This window comes from Callospermophilus lateralis, unplaced genomic scaffold (genome assembly GCF_048772815.1).
Source record: "Callospermophilus lateralis isolate mCalLat2 unplaced genomic scaffold, mCalLat2.hap1 Scaffold_2511, whole genome shotgun sequence".
Lineage (NCBI taxonomy): Eukaryota > Metazoa > Chordata > Mammalia > Rodentia > Sciuridae > Callospermophilus > Callospermophilus lateralis.
The window spans coordinates 143,879-150,304 of NW_027513337.1; the positions used below are offsets into that span (position 1 = coordinate 143,879).

Genomic DNA, 6,426 nt, shown 5'->3' on the forward strand with positions numbered 1-6,426 from the left:
TTGTGTCCTGATTCCCTCTCCGAGGATCTCTCTGTGTCCCTGCAGGGGTTGACTAGCCATGGGAGTGGGGATAGGCCCTCCCTGCACTGCCCACCCCTGGGAACACCCACATCCAGCAGTCCTGAATGGCCCAAGGGAGGGACTGTCCAGAAAACCACACAGACACAGAGCCCAGACCCTTTGGGCCAACCCACATGGCACCTGCCCACACACGTGCACACTGGGGCCTCACACGGGCAACATGCACACCCAGAGCCAGCAAGTGTCCACTCCCTGAACACTCACAAGCACACGGGACCACCCACGGCCTCACACACTGACCAGCTCAGATCCCAGCCTCCTCTCAGGAGGCACCTACACCCAAGCCCTGACACACCCAGGCCCGACACCCACACTGACCCCCACACAGGCACTCACCCCCTTACCACAAGATCCAGCTCCCTCCCCAGCACAGACTCTCCCTGTAGCTGGGGCCACACAGGGACAGGCTCTGCCATCTCTCCAGCCCCTGGTCCTGCTCACCACTGAATAAGCAGGGGCCACACAGGCTGCAGGGACATCCCTGCAGGGTCACAGGCCCAGTGCTGCCTGGCCAGCCCCAGCACTGACGCCTGGAGCTCCCAGCAAGGAGCTCCCATGAAGTCCAGGCCACCGTCCACAGCCAGGGGGTCTGGATGAGCTGGGCCCCAGTGGGAGGAGCGGGGGGCTGAGGCCCACCAGAGAAGGCCACCAGGGAAACCTGGCCCCAGTACGGGCACTGCTGGCCCAGCCCAGCGGCCCTTCTCCTGGCCCCCGGGAGGCAGCTCCCAGGTCCCACCTTGGCGCCACACACTGACCACCCCCTCCCTGTCCAGAGCTCAGCCTGGATGAGAGCTGTGCAGAGGCCCAGGACGGGGAGCTGGACGGGCTGTGGACGACCCTCACCATCTTCATCAGTCTCTTCCTGCTCAGCATGTGCTACAGTGCCACCGTCACTCTCTTCAAGGTCAGTAACACTGTCCCCTTGCTGTCCCCATGCCGTCCCCCGTGTCCTATGCTGTCCCTCACTGTCCCCATGACATCTCCACACTGTCCCGTGCCATCCCCATACTATTCCCATGCCATCTCCACACAGTCCCACAATGTGTCCCATGTCATCTCCACACTCTTCTCATGATGTGTCCCATGTCATCCCCACACTGCCCCACGGTATGTCCCATGCTGACCCCACGCTGTCCCCATGCCATCTCCACACTGTCCCACAGTGTGTCCCATGCTGTCCCCATGCTGTCCCCATGCCATCTCCACATGTCCCACAGTGTGTCCCATGCTGTCCCAATGCTGTCCCACAATGTGTCCCATGCTGTGTCCACAATGCTCCATGCTGACCACCACACTTGATGCAACGCGTCCCCACACTGTCTCCACCCTGCTCCCCACCTACCCCCACACTCTCCCCACATTGTGCCCAACCTGTCCTCCACCTGTCCCTACGCTGTATCCCACCCAATTACCCAAACTCTCCCTACTCAATTCCTCACACTGTCTGCACCCTGTCCCCCACTGTCCTAACATGTTTCCATCCTGTCCCCCACCTGTCCTCACACCATCCCCCACACTGTCCCCTCCCCTATCTCTACCTTATCCTCATTGTTCCAACCTTTCCCCACGCTGTCCCCACCCTGTTCCCCAACCCATCCCCTGCTACCCCCACGCTGTCCCGCACCCTGTCCCCCACCATCCCCACTCTGTAGCTGCACTATCCCCAACCAGTACCCCACTGCCCCCAACCTGTCCCCATATTGTCCCCTACCATCCTCACCCTGTCCCCACCTTATCCCCGACTATTCCCATCTTGTCCCCCATTGTCTCCACCCTGTCACTACTGTTTCCACCCTGTCCCCACAGTCTCCCACCCTGTCCCCCACCATCCTCACCCTTCCCCACCTTATCCCCCACTATCCCCATCTTGTCCCTCATTGTCTCCACCTTGTCCCTCATTGTCCCCACCCTGTCCCCTCATGTCCCCAGCTCTCCCTCAGGTGCCTGTGGGCTCACCTGTGCTGTTCTGCAGGTGAACTGGATCTTCTCCTCGGTGGTGGAGCTGAAGCCGACCATCGCCCCTGACTACAGGAACATGATCGGGCAGGGGGCCTAGGCCACCTCCTGCAAGGGGCCAGGGCCTCCCAGACCCTGGAGGACATCCATCATGGCCAGCAGCCTGGCTCCCCAGCCACGCCTGCCCTTGGACCTCATCACCCTCGGACCCTGCGACTCACTGACCCTGCAGCCCTGCTCCTGCCCTTTGGAGGACCTCTGGAGAGCAGGCTCTACCCCCAGACCTCAGCAGCCTGGACACAGACCACCCCTGGCCCAAGACACTGGCCAGGGCCAGCAGGGGACATGTGCACCTCACCAAGACATCTCTGCCCTCAGGGGAAAAGCCACTCACCCGGGAGGAGGCCAAGGTCAGCTTGCTGAAGTCCACCAGGGCAGAGACAGCTCCACACTGTCCACTCCAGCCTCCCCACTGCAGGTTCTTGAGAGAGAAGGGGACGTCCTCAGAACACTGAGTGGGTACCTCTCCACCTGAGCTGGGAAGCTCTGGGCCCACTCCCCAACAGGGAGCTTCAGGAAGGGCTTCCTGCGGTCATCAGATGGCCCTTACTCCCGCCCGTGCCGCGCCAAGCCCCATCTTGGGTTACTCTGCAAACCCCGAGTCTCTCTGGCTCCTGGGAAGCAGCCTCCTGTGTGATGGGGTCTCTGTGCACTGGCCCCTCCTCTTGGCCCACCCACTTCAGAGGTGGGGTTCTACCCACAGGCACAGCACCTCGGACCCTCTCTGCATGGGGGCATCTAGGGGTGGGTCCAGGATGCCACTTCCCACAGTGGGACCCGGCTCCACAGCAGGGACACCACTCAGAAGGACCTGGGCACATGTGGCCATTCCAGGAGGCCTGGCGAGTGCTAGGGCAGAGACCAACTCAGAGGCTGGGCATCAGACAGGTGTCCCTCTAGTAGAGTGGTGGACAGTGCCCAGGCAGGCCAGGCATGGACTGAGGCTGCTGAGAGCACCAGGCAGAGAGTGGAGCACAGAAGGCCAGGACTCAGCCAGGCCACAGACAGAGGTTGGACCAGAAGCCACTCCAGAGAGCCCAGGGCCTGGGGAGCCACGGCTGGTGGACACTGACGACGGACAGAGGCCCCCAGGATCAGTTTGTACCATCACTACTCAGGAGCAGAGAGGAAAAGACACAACAAAGAGCAGAGAGGCCTCCCAGGGGGGCTCCGGGCAGTGGCCCAGGACCTGCACACTTCTGGATTTAATAGGAGAGAACAGAGGGGCCTCCCAGGGGGCTCAGGACAGTGGCCCAGGACCTGCACACTTCTGGCTTTAATAGGAGAGAACAGAGGACCTCCAGGGGGCTCAGGACAGTGGCCCAGGACCTGCACACTTCTGGATTTAATAGGAGAGAACAGAGGACCTCCCAGGGGGCTCAGGAGAGTGGCCCAGGACCTGCACACTTCTGGCTTTAATAGGAGAGAACAGAGGGGCCTCCCAGGGGGCTCAGGACAGTGGCCCAGGACCTGCACACTTCTGGATTTAATAGGAGAGAACAGAGGGGCCTCCCAGGGGGCTCAGGACAGTGGCCCAGGACCTGCACACTTCTGGATTTAATAGGAGAGAACAGCAGGACCTCCCAGGGGGGCTCAGGACAGTGGCCCAGGACCTGCACACTTCTGGCTTTAATAGGAGAGAACAGAGGACCTCCCAGGGGGCTCAGGACAGTGGCCCAGGACCTGCACACTTCTGGCTTTAATAGGAGAGAACAGAGGGACCTCCCAGGGGGCTCAGGACAGTGGCCCAGGACCTGCACACTTCTGGATTTAATAGGAGAGAACAGAGGGGCCTCCCAGCAGGCTCAGGACAGTGGCCCAGGACCTGCACACTTCTGGATTTAATAGGAGAGAACAGAGGGGCCTCCCAGCAGGCTCAGGACAGTGGCCCAGGACCTGCACACTTCTGGCTTTGGTAGCTTTCTCCTTCTAGTTTACAGGACCCCATAATGTCTTTTCAGGTTTTTTCAGAGTGACATTAAACATCCTTTATACACCCTGTGCCTCTGTGCTCCACTGTGTCCACCAGCCCCGCCATCATGCACGAGGGGAGGCCACAAGGCCAGGCCAGGCCTGTCCGGCCCTCCCTCCTGCAGCCTCGCCCTGCCTGGCCGCCAGCCCTGCTCCCAAGGCCTTTCCTACATGCAGGCACCCTCCTCCCAGCTGGATGCTGCCTGTGCCTGTCCAGGTCACTCTGGGGAGGCGTGGGAAGCAGGTGGCCAAGCAGGGTCTCCCCAGCTGGCCACACCAGGCAGGAGATGTGTGTGCTGCACAGTCAGCTCTGGAAGCCGTGACAGGACGCAGGCTGGACACTCCAGCAACAGACGCTATCCACAGTGTCCCGGAGGGCAGGGCTCCTGGGTAGAGGCAGGGCAGGCCTGGGCCCCTCTCCCTGGCTTGCACTCACGGTCTTCTCCTTGTGTCCACACAGGCTGTCCCCTGTGCCTGTGGGAGTCCTGGTCTCCTCTTCCGCAGACACAGTCCTAGGGCCTCAGGCCCACCCTGGTGAGCCCATCCCAGTGTGGCTCATCCTGAGGTCCTGGGTCACAACCTCAGCATGTGGGTGTGGAGGCACAACTCAGCCCACAACCACCCTGCCTCCTCTCTTGCAAATGCGCGGTCCCACCCTGACGTCCCCAGCATCAGCTCCAAGTCCCAAGTCCCACACACCCTCCTCCAGGGCAGGTGCCACCCATTCTAGGGCCACTCAGCCCCCAGGGTGCCCAGGTGCCAAGAGCAGCAGGCAGTGGCACAGGGTGGGGGGGGGGGCGTTTGCAGAGACCAGGGAACACAGCCTGGCATGGGAGGGCAGCCCAGTGGAACACGGACAGTCCACGGCCAGCCCAGCTCAACTTCCCTCTGAGACATACAGGCAGTGGGGAGGGCGAAGGGGCTCTGCAGAGTACAGGAGGCAAAGAATTGTCAGGGGCCACTCAGCTTCCATAGGAGGCCAGCTGTGTCTGTGGACAGAACTGTGTCAACATCAGGCTCTGTTCTCCTCCCCAGGAGATGCTTCAGAGGGGCCGCGCTGGTCCTGGAAGACGCTGCTGGCTGCAGCCAACATGGACATTGCGAGACAGAGACCCAGCTGGGGGACTTTCCAGCCCGTGCTTCGGGAGAGAGCACCCCGTGGGTGCAGAAGCAGGGGCTGCCTGGGTTCCAGATGGGCGTTTAGGGGCCAGGCCTCAAGCTGTTAGAAAGTGTTTATTTGGGTCTTTGCTTTAGTGGGCAAGAGACGCGTCCTGCCCAGGGTGGGGCTGACCCCACTTGAGGGGCACTGCTGCCGTGGGAGCCTCACAGGGACCTGGAGGCCAAGACAGGCGTTGGATTTGCTGCCAGTGCCCACTGGCAGTGAGCGGCAGGGAACCTGGGCCAGGCTGGGTGTCTGGACAGCTGTGCAGGCCTCAGGACAGGGTGCCGGGTGCAGGAGGGCAGAACTTGGGGTGCAGAACAGGGGTCCGTCCCAACCAAGGGAGAGCACCCTGGAGCCACCGGGCCCTCCAACAACTGCAGATAAAACCCAGGCCAGAGTGGGTAGGACCAACCCCCCTTGAAGGCGAGCAAGATGGAGACCTCTCAGCTCAGCGCACGCTCCCGCCCTCAGGGCCCTGCAGGCAGGCACCTTCCCCAGCACCCTGGGTAAGGAGCAGGCCTCTGCCTTCTGCTGCTGGGGCCCTTGTGTCCTCCCTGCGTCAGGTGAGACCATGCAGGCCACGGTCCTGAGAGTGGACAGCCCAGTGAGGCTGAGGAATGGAAGGCCAGGGTCACTCCTTGGCCAAGCCACTGAGAGGGATGGAGAGGTCTCTTCATGTAGAGCCTGCCTCCCACCAGGCCATGGCTCCTGGGCAGAGACGAGGCCTCCCAATGTCCTCAGCCCCATTCCTGACCCAGTCATCTGGATCCACCACAACCAGTGTGGCCAGCACAGCCTTGGCCAAGAGCTTCAGCTGCAGCCTGGCCCATGTCCTCAGCTACATGGACCTTCAGGGGACACACACCCACCCACACAGTGACAGTCAGGGCACACACGCACCTGCCGCATAGGGACCTTCAGGGGACACACACCCACCCACACAGGGACAATCAGGGCACACACACACCTGCCTGCACAGGGACCTTCAGGGGACACACACACACACACACCCACAGTGACAATCAGGGCGCGCACACACACCTGCCTGCACAGGGACCTTCAGGGAAGACACACACACACCCACACAGGGACAATCAGGACACACACGTCTGCCTGCACAGGGACCTTCAGGGGACACACACACACCCACACAGGGACAATCAGGGCACATACACACCTGCCTGCACAGGGACCTT

At 61.8% G+C, this 6,426-nt stretch overlaps 1 gene segment (V, D, J or C); it reads left to right on the forward strand.

The window, feature by feature from the left end:
- LOC143388112 (immunoglobulin heavy constant gamma 1-like) overlaps positions 1 to 6,426 on the forward strand; it is a 121,016-nt gene that overhangs the window by 64,341 nt on the left and 50,249 nt on the right.